This window comes from Tupaia chinensis, unplaced genomic scaffold, assembly GCF_000334495.1.
Source record: "Tupaia chinensis unplaced genomic scaffold, TupChi_1.0 Scaffold000429_1, whole genome shotgun sequence".
In the NCBI taxonomy this organism is placed as follows: Eukaryota; Metazoa; Chordata; class Mammalia; order Scandentia; family Tupaiidae; genus Tupaia; species Tupaia belangeri.
The window spans coordinates 4,451,264-4,466,910 of NW_006159934.1; positions in this window are offsets into that span (position 1 = coordinate 4,451,264).

A 15,647-nucleotide genomic window follows, 5' to 3' on the forward strand; every position below is an offset into this window, starting at 1 on the left:
TGAATACTTACCATTGATAGAAGTCCTGTGTTGTTATTTCAATTTTATACCTTCTCTACTGGTAAGATCTATTCAAAATACATAATAATCAAGTAAGTAAACATGTGTCACACTTTTGACTTTAAAAAATAGGGCCATTTTAGGTCCAACTCCCTGGCACAGTGGTAATGTGCCATTCAGGAGAAGATAGGTCCCATATGGTATGGACCATGCCATGGTTTGAGTGTAAGTCTTTACTTATACAACCTGAGATGATTAAGAAAAAATATACACCCACAGCAAATGCGTTATTTAAGTCCCTCCGCACTGAAAGGTACCATTTTCCAAACTTCTCCTTAGTTAACACTTTCTCCCCTCATCTCTAATGATATTCCTGAAGAGTTCCAATACAGAATATGACTTCAGTCTTTAAGACCACACTAATCCTGAAAATTTCACAGACAACATATATACAGGATCAGGGAGGCAGAGAGAAGCTACAGTCAATTTTTCTTCCAGTAAATACAGTGATATTTTTCAGTCAAAGTTTCGTCGAATGTTTATTCTAATATTATTAATTTGGCCAGTATAATTTTGTAGTGGTTTGATTGAAAATACTGCAAAACTCAAGACCCTCAACTGTTCAGAGAGAACAGATCCCCAGGCCAGTCATTTTAAAATACGCTGGGCATGTGTGTGAGTGCCCGAGATCTGGGAGAACTTGAGGAAGGATATGCAGCCAGTCCCTGTGGAGGCTGTTTCTGTCTCTTGTCTCTCTCTCTCTCTCTCTCTCTCTCTCTCCCTCTCTCTCTTTCTCTCTCTCATTCTCATATGTGTGTACACATGCTTTATCATGAGTAAAAAATAAATAAATAAATAAAATAGAGCCCTTTTATTGAGCGAGGCAATTTAGCACAGTGGTTCAAAGGTATAGGTCCAGAATCAAGCTGACTGAGTTTGGATTCAATCACTGCTGCTTCTTTCTCAGAAGACACTAGGCAAATTGGTTACTCTCTCAATGCTTCTGTTCATTCCTAAAAAAGATATAATAATAGAATCTAATGCACGGGATCATTAAAAGCACTAACTGGAGGGTATATCCAAAACACTTAGCCTAGTATCCTTCCCATACTGAGTTCACAATAAACATTAGCCAACATGTATTTCTAAATCTCAGACTTGAAACTTCCAGGCACATCTGTTAAGCATAAGTTATATCACAGTGCAGATGGGCCATAATACAGGGGTACATACCAGTACTGAGGCAGGGAAGTGTGATTACTGAGAGTCCATGCATAGGTTATCCTGTCCCTAAGCAAGACATAGACTGTGGCACTGGCCTGGATGCCTGAGTCATTGTATTCCAAAGTTATAGCAAACTCAGGCAGGCATTGGTATCAGGAACACCCCTCTGTGAGTACCTCAAGTCTATGGGAGATAATACAGGACTGAATCTGGTTTCACATATTTGCAAAGCTTAAATGATGGTTCAAAGCCGCCGTTGTTTTCATCCTTCCACTATTAAACACTTGACATGTAATGCCTTCCTTTGAATTGATTCTGTACGCAGGTCCCATGTAGTAGCCTCCTGGCAACATCTCCATCTCCTTTTTTGGCTTAAACCGATTTAAAGCCCATTCTGGAACAGTAGTTGGAGTTAATATGACAAAACGTAAAAGTAGGAACAGGGATATTTCCCAAAGGAAAGTTGGGATACTGTTATACTAAGAAGACTAAAAGAATAGGATGATGGAAATAACAGATGTCTGTACATATGTGAAGATGGAACTGAGACAGATTGGTTCTACAGTTAGCATTGGCTCAAAACATGAGACCTAGGTTTTCCACTGAGGCCAACTCACAACCCAGCTCAGAAGCTGGGACAGGCAGCAGAAGTGGAAAAGAGATAAATGGTAGAAAGAAGTAATATTTAACGGGTAGCAGGGTTTTTACATTTTTGGCCTAATTTAAGCTTCGTCACATCTGTGAAGTATAATTGAAAGGCCAAAGGGTTTGAAGATGGGGCTAAAAAGAAATCTGGTGTCACGATGAGCTATAATAGCCAAGAGTTTTGGTAACCCCAGGGCTGACTGAGGAAGCTGGCTGTTTAGGGGGAAAATGGTTGCTGACGGACTTGGGGCTACGCAGGCAGGTTGAAAGGAGTCTGTGTGGTGTTCTGAAGAGGGGATTCTTCTGTTTGACCTAAATATGAAGTGAATAATCACTTTTGTTGTTTGGAAAACAGTAAAGCCAGCCAACTATGCCACAATTCTGATCTCGCAACCCACATATCTTATTTTTCAACAAGGAAAATCCTTTTAAAGAGATAAATGTGAATTGTGTGTGCCATGTATATAGTTGTGCCACATTTAATTTCATTAACTATACTATCATGTAGCTGTGCTTATTTAACTGCTTAGACCAGATGGTAATGCCTTCTGAAGAAAAATGGTTGCACGATGTAATTGAACATGTCCTGGTGACAGAGTTACAACAACCCATTTTTCCAATTAAATATAGGTGATTCAAGAAAATGAACACAGTGTATTACTCTGCCACCATTTCTAGCTCAAAACACAAGGGAGAAAATGTTCTCCAAAGTGGAGAAACTGCACGGTTGTGGTGACACAGCAAAGGGACAAGAATAAAGAAAGGCCTTTTCCTTTCATCCTGGACAAAAGAGGAGCTATTTGTTGTTATCTAGATTTGGTTGGGAACCAAGAGAGAGGCCTTTGCTTTTTTCTACCTGAACTGTCTTTAAGTGGTGTTAAGAGTGGATATGAGTTGTGAAACTTGGTTGTACATTTTGAAAAAAATATGTAAAAAGATTTGGCTTGTGAATGGAATCAAGTTGTGAAAGAAAGAGTTGTGTTGACTCTAAACAGATGAGGGTCTCAAACTTCTACAAAATTATACTGGCCAAATTAGTAATATGAGAATAAACATTCAATGAAACTGTGACTGAAAAATATCATTGTATTTACTAGAAGAAAAATTAACTGTAGCTTCTCTCTGCCTCCCTGATCCTGTATATATATTATCTGTGAAATTTTCAGGATTAGTGTGGTCTTACGGAATAAAGTCACATTCTGTATTGGAACTCCAGGAATATCATTAGAGATGAGGGGAGAAAGTGTTAACTAAGGAGAAGTTTGGAAAATGGTACCTTCCAGTGCGGAGGGACTTAACACATTTGCTGTGGGTTTATTTTTTCCTAATCATCTCATGTATGAGTAAAGATTTAGTTATTCTCTTCCCTTGCTCATAGGGAATTTGAGAATTTTAGAGTCAAAAGACCCTGAAGTCCACTTAGACTCAGCCTCTCACTTTCCAGAAGAGGGAAGTGAAACTCAGAAAGGAAAACCTTCACAAAACTCAGGAGAGATCCCAGGGTCCAGTTGCCCCTTCCCTAATTAATGGATTTTGCCCCTATTCCAGTACTAAGGGGCTGTAGGATATGAGAGGAGAGGAAAGAAAGGGTGAGTAATGACCATGTGAGAATTCCTTTCTTCACTGCCAGTCACCCAGAGCAACTTCACTTTATCTACTTTATATATTGGGGTCCCATATAAGGAGTTAAATGTTTTCATATATAAAAAAGTACAAAGTTTGAGCCCATTATCATCAGCCCAGGAATTCTTAGGAAGGGCCATGGGCATGTATTATGTGCCCTCCCTTCTGTTGCTCATTGTATCATAGAAGTAGGCTTTGTCTTAGCTATTGTAGTCATACTGTGTGTAACAACATTATGCATATATGCATATAAATGCAAACATGGATGTATATACAACTGCATATAATCTTATGGTCCGTAAGATTGTAATGGAGCTGAAAATCCCTATTGCCTGGTGATGTGTAGCCATCATAATGTTGTAGCACATTACTCATGGGTTCATGGTGATGCTGATGTAAACAGACCTACTGTGCTGCCAGTCATATAAAAGTGTAGCACATACAAGTACATAATATCTCATAAGGGTAATAGTGTTACTGGTTTTATGCTTCTACTATACTGCATTTTTTATCATTATTTTAGAATGTATTCCCTCTACTTCTAAGGACAAAAATATACTGTAAAATAGTTTATCATGTTAGGCCAGCAAAAGCCTCACACATGCTGTGTTTTACCTTATGTCTTTTTTTTTTTTTTTTTTTGGAGAGATTTTCACTATAGGGCACGTGCACTCGCCAGACAGACAGAGAGAGACATAGAGACAGAAAGCGAGAAATCACCCCCCAGGGGGGATGGTCATGCCACAGTCCCCTCTCCTCCATTCTCCTCTCGGGATCCTGGGCATGCACGCAAACGCGCCCGGCATGAGTTTTAAGCCACCGGGTCTGGGATGTGAACCGTGGTCCACTATGTGGGAGTCCAGCGACATAGCCATTACGCTAACTGCTGGTTCCCCTTATGTCTTGATTATATCATTTTCTCTTGAAGTGCTTGACTTAATTTCATTTTGTTTTCTTCTTCATTGCCCCTACGCATGCAAAGTCCACTGCTAATGTTGCCAGTAAAAGGCCACATCAAGTGATTGATATAAATAGATAGATATCCACTGATATAGGCCAAGTGTGTAAGTCTCCCTCTATTATGTTCGCACAACAATAAAATCATGTAATGATATTTCTTAGAACATATCCTTGTCATTATGCAACACATGATTGTATTTACCCAAGTCAAATGACAAAATTTAAAGCTGAGGGGCCAGCAGGTGGTGTGGTGGTTAAGGACACTGGACTCCCATATGGCTGATGGTGGTTGGAATCCCAGCAGGTGGTGTGGTGATTAAGGACACTGGACTCCTATATGGCTGATGCTGATGGTGGTTGGAATCCTGGATCTGGAAGCTTTCTTTTCTCTCTCTCTCTCTCTCTCTCTCTCTCTCTCTCTGTGTGTGTGTGTGTGTGTGTGTGCATATTCATTTTTTTAAAAGTAAAGCTGGCCCAAATCTTCTTATGGAGAGAATGTTCAGAAGGTAGTGGTGATTAAGGACACTGGACTCCTATATGGCTGATGCTGATGGTGGTTGGAATCCTGGATCTGGAAGCTTTCTTTTCTCTCTCTCTCTCTCTCTCTCTCTCTCTCTCTCTGTGTGTGTGTGTGTGTGTGTGTGCATATTCATTTTTTTAAAAGTAAAGCTGGCCCAAATCTTCTTATGGAGAGAATGTTCAGAAGGTAGGAGGAGAAAATATTTTAGGGTGATTGAGAGCCCCTTCCCAAGGGAATTGCTGTTTGACCTTGCATATTCTGTGTAAACAAGTTCTCTCAAAGAACCATCAGACAGCTGAGAAAGAAGCAGGAAAAGATGGCAGGCATTATCAAGCGGCTGCAGCAGTGACTCTAGTCAGGTGGAGGAAGTCATTCCATCTCTGAGCACCGCCAACACCAACCATCTGTCTGCAACTACTTGCACCATGGGCCTCAGCTCTGAAGTGTCTTCATTGGTGACTCAGAAATCTAAATGTTCATTTTGCACATGTTTTGTGTTAGTCACCAAGTCTCCAGCCTCTCGCTGTGCTTTCTGGCAAGCTGGTGGAGGTCAGCTTCAAGGTCAGCACAGCAAGCTGAGCCAGGAGCGGCAATCACAGCACCAGCACAAGCTCCTTTGTCCCTGAAAGAGGTCTTTTTAGAAGACTCTCCAGGGGCTGCTGATCTGTTCTCCTGGGACTTCATGATTGCTTCTCCACCCATCCCCAGAGGGATCTGGTTGCTGTTCTCCCCTCCCTTGGGCCTTTTCTGTGCTTTTTATCTTCTCAGAGCCTGAGTTGTAAGGGCTTGATTGGCTCTCTCCTTTTCTTCCAGGGCAGCCCTTTTCAGCTGCCTCTGCCACCCATTCTCTGCCATACTGGTGGTTGGTTTTTCCATACTCCATGATTTTCCATTTTCACACAGGCACATGCACACAGCAGCACCATCAAATTTCTCTGTGTGATTTCTTCAGCACTACTGAATATGATTTCCTGTTTCTCTTTAAACTAACGTCCCAGGGACTTCTGACTCACAGTGGCAACAAGTGACATACTTATACCTGGAGACTAGCACCAGGAACTTGGAGCTGGCTGGTCTTGGGCCACAATTGTCCATGTCCCTTTCTGGCTTACCTCAAGCTGGCTAGAAGAAGCTAGAGGCCAGATCCTGTGTGCTCTGTGGATCTAATTTACCTGATCACAGGGTCATGAACACTTGGAAGATATCAAATCCATTTTAAGTGTTTCCTTTGAGCAGGTTGGACTTCTTTCATTTAACATAAAGTAAATGAGTGTGAATATCAGGGTGGCAACAATGAGGCAGCATCAAGTCTTCAGGTCACATTATTAGCACACTTGTTGAGGCCTTTCAAAAAAAGTTCATCATCAAAGTGCTTAGTATTAACTAAACAAAATTTCAGTTAGTCATGGGCATGAAATACAGGCTCCATGTTTAGTTCTGAGGATAATGGGGACATTCATGAATTTCTAGATAGAGCCCCATGTGTTTTCCATCTTGTGTCTTCCTGCTTTCTGAAAGTACTGCTTTGTTTGCGTTATCTAAAGGGCACTTACTTCTAGAATAACCGCAGGACTTGCTCTTCTCAAAATGTCTATCCATCAGCCTAACACCTGAGTTCTGGGAGAGTTGATTATATAATAGTAGAAAAGGAAATGAAAAAAAAGTTTAAGATAGAAAATTGTACAGATTTGTTCTTCTAAATAAAATTATCTTGAGAATAGTACTTCTAACATGGAAGGTGGTTTAGGAATTTAGGGGAGGCAAAAGGTAACTTGTGACATTTTTTCAGAATTTTTGTAACTTCATAATTTGAGATTTTGCTTTCTGAATCAGATGCATAGTTAGTAGAGCAGCAACCTGTTATCCATAGATTTGGATATTCTGGGCCTCAAAACTCAAGAAAGGGAGTTAATCTAAATGTTCAAAAGTCAATTAAAGTATGGTTAGGCTGGGGCTAGCAGGTGGCATGGTAGTTAAGGCACTGGATTCCCACATGGCCTAGTGCAGTTCAAGTCCCATACCTGGTGGCTTGGCTTCTCATTTTCCCTCTCCTTTTCTGTCTCTGGTGAGTGCATGAACACTATAACAAAAATAATGGGATTGAATGGATGAAAATTTAAAAAACAGTAATAATAAATAAAATTAAATAAATTATTCTTTTTTTAAAATGTGACTAGGCTAAGCGATCTTCCAGGAATCTCCTATTTTCCATCACCTCTTTAGGTTTTTTGTAATGTTTTGTCAACAGAACTACGTATTGTAGTTTGTTCTATTTTTTATTACTACTCAGATCTACATAGTCATCAGCATGGGATAACAATGATGAGCTCTTTCTAGCCTAAAACAGAGATATTTGGTATTTTTCTGGCCTATGAAGAATTATTGGAGGCATGTGTGGTTTCTTTTAGGCTTTTCAAAATATTGAGAAGAGCTCCCAAACTCCCATAATTAGATTCCTGGGCCCATGATTCCGTTGCTTCTTCTATGCCTTAATACCATAAGGATGGAGAGAAGTTCTACTCTAAGATTCTTATTTGACAAATAAGAGCAGGGCTTTCTGGTATATTGGATTAAAAAATAAGAATAAGCATATACTTTCTACTCTGGAAAGTGAACACCTTTTAGGTAGTGAAATGAAAATACAGTGCATTGTGTTTTAAGAGCATTTTGCAAGTTCATGTCAGAAACACTTAAATAGCATTTTTTGTGGACCTGTTGGGTTAAACCAATAGGCTGGATGCCCAGTGGCCACAGAAAGGGGTGAAAGATGCTAACTCTACACTCAAGGAGTTTCTGTGTAAAAGAAGAAAAGAGCTATAAATAAAATTAACCATATTCATCAGTAAACAATGAGTTTAAGCATCCAGTTTAGATGTAAGATTTCAGAGAATAGGAGAGTAATTAACCATTTTAGAATGAATAGTTCAGTGGAATGGCATATATCACTAATGTTGTGCAGCCACCACCTCTGTCTAGTTTCCAGTGTTTTCATTATTCCAAAGTATAACCCCTTGCCTGTTAAGTAGTCTGTACTCATCCTTTGCCCTTGGCCCTCAGTTCCTCTGATACGTCTTCTATCTCTAAAGATTTATCTACCCTAAAGTTATACAGTGTGTGACTTGTTTTGTGTGGCTTCTTTCACTCAGCATAGTGTTTTGGAGGGTCATCCATGTTGTAGGATGTATTAGTGCTTAACTCCTTTAATGATTGGACAGTATTGCATTGTATACACAAAGTATGATTTGTTTATCCACACTTACACTGATGAACGTTTGAACTGTTTGTACCTTTGGTTATTGTGAATAGTACTGTTGTGAACATGTGTATACATGTGCTCATTTGAGTACCTGCTTTCAGTTCTTTGTGGCATCTACCTAGAAGTGAAATTGCAGGTTAAAATTATATTGGGTTGTTGGAAAAGTCATAGTGTATTTCTGTGCAAAAATGCATTGTGATATTTCTGACAACCCAGTAGTTCCATCTTTAGCTTTTAGAGGATTGATAAACTTTTTTCTAGAATGGCTGAAACATTTTAAACTCCTACCAGCAATGTATGAGAGTTCCTTCCAGTTTCTCCTCTTCAACACTCTGTATTTTCCTTTCCTTTCCTTTCCTTTCCTTTCCTTTCCTTTCCTTTCCTTTCCTTTCCTCTCCTCTCCTCTCCTCTCCTCTCCTCTCCTCTCCTTTCTTCTTCTCTTCTCTTCTCTTCTCTTCTCCTCTCCTCTCCTCTCCTCTCCTCTCCTCTCCTCTCCTCTCCTCTTCTCTTCTTTCTTTTTAAAATTTGCCAGAGGGCACATACATTGCTAGAGTGAGAAGAAAATGAAGAAATGACCATGGACATGGTCATCTGGTAATCCCTTCTCCTCCATTTCTTCATCCTTACTGGATTTTGAGAACACATATGTATGTACATGGCATATTTTTTAAACCACTGAGTCCAGGATTCAAAACATGTAGTTGGCCATGTGGGATCTGGCTTCTTGTTAACAAGCCCTAGGCCAGGGGTGTGGTCCCCCTTTTTTTCTTAATTTATATATATTTTTGTTTATGCTATAGGGCTTGTATGCTTTCAGAGACAGAGTGAGAGAGAAAGAGAAATCATCTCCCAGAGAGGGATGGCCACACCACAATCCCTTCTCTTCTTGGTATTTTTGGGCATACATACACAAGCACCCAGTGTGGTTCTCAAGCTGCTGGGTCTAAGACTCAAACCAGGTAGTTGGACTATGTGGAATCTTACCACCTGCTGGCCCCATTTTAAAAATAGTCACTCTCATGAATGACAAGTGGTACCCCAGTGGTTTTGATTTGTATATTCCTGACTAGTGATGTTGAACATCTTTGCATTTGTTGTAGATATATGTCCATATATGTGTGTGATTCAAGTCCTGGACCCAGTGGCTTAAAACTCATACTGGGAGTGTGTGCATACATGCCCAAAATCCTAAGAGGAGAATGGAGAAGGGATTACAGTGTGTTCACCTCACTAAGGTGGGAGTGGGGGTGATTTCTCTCTTTCTGTCTCTCTGTCTCTCTGGTGAGCACATGCTCTATGGCTAAAAGTCTATGCAAGTCCTTGCTCATGTTTAAATTAGGTTGTTTTGTCTTTGAATTGTAAGCCATTGTTATAGATATTTTCTGGATACTACACCTTTATCATACATATGGTTTGCAGATATTTTCCCTAATTTTCTAGTTTTCCTTTTACTTTTTTATAATGCCCTTTTTTAAGAAGTTTATTTAATTCATGTTAGAGTATGTGTGATATATGCACATGAGAGAGAGAGAGAGATGTACCTTTAATAGCATCTAGTCGGTTCTCCAGCTTGTCAGAATTTTGGGCATGCACATGCACCTGGCATTTTTCAGGTTGACTGGACCAAGGATCTAAACCCATAGTAGGCCACGTGGCTTCCTCCACTGTAGTCCATTATACTACCAACTATTGCACTGAGGCTGGGCCAGTAATGCCATTTGGGTATAGGTTTTTAATTTCATGAAGTTTGTCTTTGTTTACTTATGTTGCTATAACAGAACACCTGAAACTAGATCATTTATATACAATAGAAATATATTTTTCACAGTTCTAGAGTCTGTAAAGTCAAAGATCAAGGCACCAGAAAACTACATGACCAGTGAGGGCTGCTCTCTATTTCAAGACTGTGCCTTGTTGCTATGTCCTTACATGACGGAAGAGTGAAAGAATGAAAAGGCCAAACTCTGTGTTAAGTGTCTTTTATAAAGGCCTTATAAAAGTGTCTTTTATATAGGCCTTCCTTTATGAGAAAGGAGGCTTCATGATCTAATAATCTCCTAAAAGCCCATCTAATAATTCTATTTCATTGAAGATTAAATTTCAACATGAATTTTAGGGGACATATTCAAGACCAGTCCAGTCTGTTTTTCTTATTATTTGTATTTCTCTTTTCTTTATTCATGATAGGGTACACACATCTGCACATAAAGAAGAGCATGGGGGGAGGGGGTGCGGTGAGGAACACCTTGTGTAGGACCTGGTCACATGGCAGTCCTTTCCCTCCATTCCTCCAGCCCAAGCGATCCCAGGCAGTTGCACATGTGCCAGGCATGTTTTCAGACTGAGTGGGTCAGGAATTCAAACAGAGTTCACCATGTGGGACCTGGCTTCCCTTGAGCAGCACATTATGGTTGATCTAGCATATTAGAGCTGCCCCTGTTGCTCCTACTTTTAATATTACATCTAGGTATCCATGGCCTAGTCAAGGACATGAAGATTTATTCCTTTATTTTCTTCTAAGATTTTTATGGTTTTAGCTTTTTATATTTAGGCTGTTAATCCATTTTGAGTTAATCTTTGTACACTGTGTGAAGTAGGGGTCCAACTTCACTGTTTTGCATATGGCTATTTAGTTGTCCCAGAACCATTTGTTGAAGAGATTATTTCCCTATTAAATGGCCTAGGCCTTCCCTATTGAATAGCATAGACAACCTTATTGAAAAATCAATTAGTCACAGACATATGGGTTTATTTCTGAACTTGCAGTACTGTTCCATTGTTCCGTGTATCTGTCCTTGTGCCGGTACCATGCTGTTTTAACTGCTGTAGTTTTGTAATAAGTAAGTTGTTTTCTTAATTGTATATAGATCCAGAGTTGATTTTTGCATGTTGATTTTATATCTTGTAATTTTACTGAGTTCATTTAAAACTAATAAAGCTTTTAATTTTCTGTATTTAGAATATTGCTATTTGCAAATAGAGATGAGATGACTTTTATTTATTTTCTTGCATGATTGTTCTGGCTAGAACTTCTAATGCAGCGTTGAATAACAGTATACTCAGAATCTCTTGATATAAGGTCAGAGAAAAGTGAATTCTTTTTTAGGTTTTTGTCATAGTGTGTGTGTGCTTGCTAGATAAAGACAAAGAGAGAAAGAAGAGTGAGGGAAAGTGAGAAATCATTCTCTGGTGGAGGGGATGGCCATGCCACAATCCCTTTTCTATTCTCCTCTTAGGATTTTGGTCATGCATGCATACATGCCCGGCATGATTTTCAAGCTTCTGAGTCCACTCAAACCACGGTCAGCCATGTATGATCCAGCCTTAACCACCACACCACCTGCTGGCCCAGAAATGTGAATTTTTAAGAAGTAAATAGCTAAGTATGATAGTAGGAACATAACTAGTGTTTGTAAAGATAGGTACACAATCTAAGTCATTGCAGGAGAGTATGGGAGAGCAGAGGATCAATGATAAGACTGGAAAGGGCAGGTTCTGATACACTGGGGAGGACCAGAATTCCCAGGCTGCCTTTATCCAGCCACCATTCTGGAGTTCCTTACACTTTTTGAACCCAGTCATTGCTCTGCTTATTGTTCCCTACTTCTGTCTCCACCTCTCTGCCATTAATTTTCATATCCACCTAAAAAACTTTCCTATTTAATTTGGTAGGAAAGTGTCATATAAAACAAAGAAAATCATGGATTTCTTTGATACTGTGTGATAAACTCTATGATTTTTTATCATTTCGGAATAAACAGATTGAAGAAATGAGCCAACTCTGTTTTCGTTAGTTCATTTCTAGTTATATAGAGACAGACCTGGTAACTGGCCAACAGCTTGTGTCAGGGCTCTAAATTAGACTGGAAGGAAGAATGAACTGCACATTCCTAGCTCCTGGGCCAAGGTTTCTGAGATTTCTGCCAGCCTCTTCTAGACAGCAGCTTGGTACCTCAGCTGTCCTTCTCACCAGGGAGACAGATGGAACCTCAGGGGTTTCCTGTTTAGGCGTCTCGGAATTCAAAGTTGTTATGATGTGTGGGCTTTGAAAATGCCACACTTCAGGGAAGCTGAGTTTCTGCTTCTCAGACTTTCTTATATTGAGCATGTGTTCTTTTCCTTCTTTGTAGCATAAACTTTTGTTATGTGTGTCCCCAGACCCTTTCCTGGAATATCAACAGAGGATGGATCCTGGCTCTGCTGGAAGCTAGGCTTCATTAATTGTGCTCAAGGATCCGCTTTACTACAAACTATCTATCTCCTGCCTATTTCCTAGGCCAGCCCCATTCTTCTCTCTACTCTTGATCTACTTAGTCCATTCCTCCAAGTAACAGCCATTTCATGAGCTTCTTCTCCCTCCAAATGTTAATAGTAAGCCCTGACTTAAGGTCTAGCCTATCTGTGTCAATGGCCAAGTATATCAGGTATAACTATTTAGCTCTTTAACCAGGAGCCTTTGTCCTTTCTAGAGACCTTTGGGCATACTATTAACCTAAGTGCATAGGCAGAGAAGCCTAGGAGCGCCTGTTACAAATGTTAATGGCTTTTTCATTAGGGTACTTCATCACAGAATTCCATCTGTCAGTGCCAGGAGGTGATAGTGAGGCATCTTGTGAATAAGAAGGACAAGGAGATCTACATAGATCAGAAAAGAAAAGATTAATATGATTATGTCATCAGAAAGCTATTTGACTTTCTAAGTTTTAGCCAGTAGTGGGTTTGGCTGCATGAAAAATGCATACATTCATTGTTGCAAGACCATTATTTTGTATCACCGTCATCAAACGGTATTAAGGAAGAAGCCAATTGTGCATGACATGGTGCTGGTCCCTCTATGCGGTTATGCAAAACGCTTCCACTGTTCAATTTAGTATGGTATGTAAAGTGATTAACCAAGATTGACAGGTTCATGCAATTATTTAATTGCTGCAAGCATCTGAAATAAATAAGTGACTTTCGAGAAAAGCACAGAACTAAAAAGTGTAAGTTTTTGAAGCAAATAGTGATCTTTCACACTGTAAAAATAGATCTTAGTCTTTTTTTTGGAGAGGTTTTTTTTTTACTTATTTATTTTTGCTATAGGGCGTGTGCGCTCGCCAGAGACAAAGAGATAGAAAGCGAGAAATCACCCCCCAGGGGGGATGGCCACGCCGCAATCCCTTCTCCTCCATTCTCCTCTCGTGATCTTGGACACGCATGCACACGTGCCTGGCATGAGTTTAAGCCACCGGGTCTAGGAATCGAACCGCGGTCGACTACATGGGAATCAAGCGACATAGCCGTTATGCTAATTGCTGGTCCCAATAGATCTTTCTTTTAAAAAAGATTCATTCTTCTAAGCAGCAACATTGAACATAATACTCATTCTCTTCTTTTAAAAAAAGACAGTGTAGGACCAGCCAGTGGCGTGGTGATTGGGGCAGCTGAACCTGGATCAGGTAGCTTGGAAAACATGCTGAGTGTGTATGCGTGTATGCCCAAAATCCTGATAAGAGAATGGAAGAGGGATTGTGGAATGGCCATCCTCCCTGGGGGCTGCTTGATCTCTCTCTCTCGCTATCTCTCTCTCTCTCTCTCTCTCTGGCAAGCACATGTGCCCTGTAGTAAAATAAAAAATAAAAATAAAAAGTGGTTGCTAACTAGGAAATCCATACATGATGTTTAATATATAATGAAATCAAACAATAAGGAAAAAGTATCCGAACTACAAAGCAAAGGCCAATGATATACCCCAAGCTCTAGCGCATGCTTTTATTTCCACAAGGTAGGTATTGTTAACATTTCTCTTATAGTCTTCTCATACCTTTTTAAAGTATGTACATAATATGGTATGTCTGTGTTAAATCACCATTTTAGTTTTATATTGATAAATACATTTTCTTCCTTAATTGTTTTTGTCTACCTGCATGGTTATTGTTTAGGTATACTTTTAGCTTCTGAATTTGAAAGCTGATTGCCTGGCTCATTACTGCAGTAGTAGTAAGTTTATTCCTATTACACTTTTAGTTTTACATTTTAGACCTATTCTTATTTTATTGGTTCTTCTGCCAACACAAATTAGCCATCATGTGTACATATACAGGATCCTTTTATTTTGTGTGAACATGTGAACATAGTTTTTCTACTAAGTGCCTATTTTGTTAGGAATTGTAGCAGAGGCAGAGCTGTGGTACTACCCAGCACTAATACTGTCTGTCTGAGTTTTGCAAGGGATGCTAGGGTCTGATGCTGTTACTCTTAATTGAACTAACTTCATAATAACTTTTAAAAGTTTGCCATAAGTCATGTGCATTTGCCGGAGAGGCAGAAAGAGAGATAGAGAGAAAGAGAGAGAGAAAGGAGGATGGCCACTCTGCAATCCCTTTTTCTCCATTCTACTCTTGGTGTTTGGAGTATGTACACATGCCTAGTGTTTCTTTCAAGCCACCAGGTCTGGGACTTGAACAGTGCAGTTGGCCATTTGAGATCCAGCCACCCCAACCATGCCACTGACTGTGGCGAGCCATAACTTTTGTTTTTAATCAACAGGTATGTGTATGACCCATGAAAATCCTGTATACTCAGTAAAATAAAAATATATTCACTTCCACTGCTGTACCTTTAAAAGCGTTCTTACCTGCCTCAGTGTCTTCTTAGTGTTGTTTTGTTTTTAGTTTGTGGCTTGCTCTGTGACATAATAAACCTTTTATATTGACTGTGTCGTTGGCTACTGATTTAGAAATACAGCCCTGGAAGACTTAAAACAGCAGACATGCACAAGGTGGACCCCTGCTTTTTCTCAAGTCTCTCTTCATCTCTAGGAACTGAATTTTTCATGCAGTAATTAAAATTTGTAGGTCAAGCCTCCCATGGTACCGTTTGCTGCTAATATGGGAAAGCAGTGATCAGATTCGCTTATGCTGCTCTTCACTGAGCTGAGACTTAAAGGATGAAGGGTGACATTTTCCCCCATTTTGTAAATTAATGCCATTGATCTGCCTAACAAGAACAAAGTTAGGCTTCAAAATACCAAATGATAAAGAGATTAAGACTTTAAATGGCTTTCCAAAAGGCAACCTCCATTGTAAGGCTCCAAGCTGACTATTGAACTTTCAATTAGAATTTCTAATAGGCTATTGACTTAAATGGATAAAATGTTGCAAGTGATAGCTTTCAAGATGACAAAGATTGCTTCTTACATTCTGAATATTACTTTATGTAGTGTATACTCTTCTGGAGGGTGAATAATAATAAACTGCCCTCGCTCTGTACACTGTCTGCTATATTCTTGCTGTAGTTTTCCCAAAGGGGAATAAATGCATTTTTTAAAAACATGCATTTTGAAACCCTCTTTTTTCACATTTGCTGAACATGGGCTCCATGAAGCTTCCTATGGCATGCATGTTCCTTCTATCTCTGTCATTGTGGCAATCATCTTTT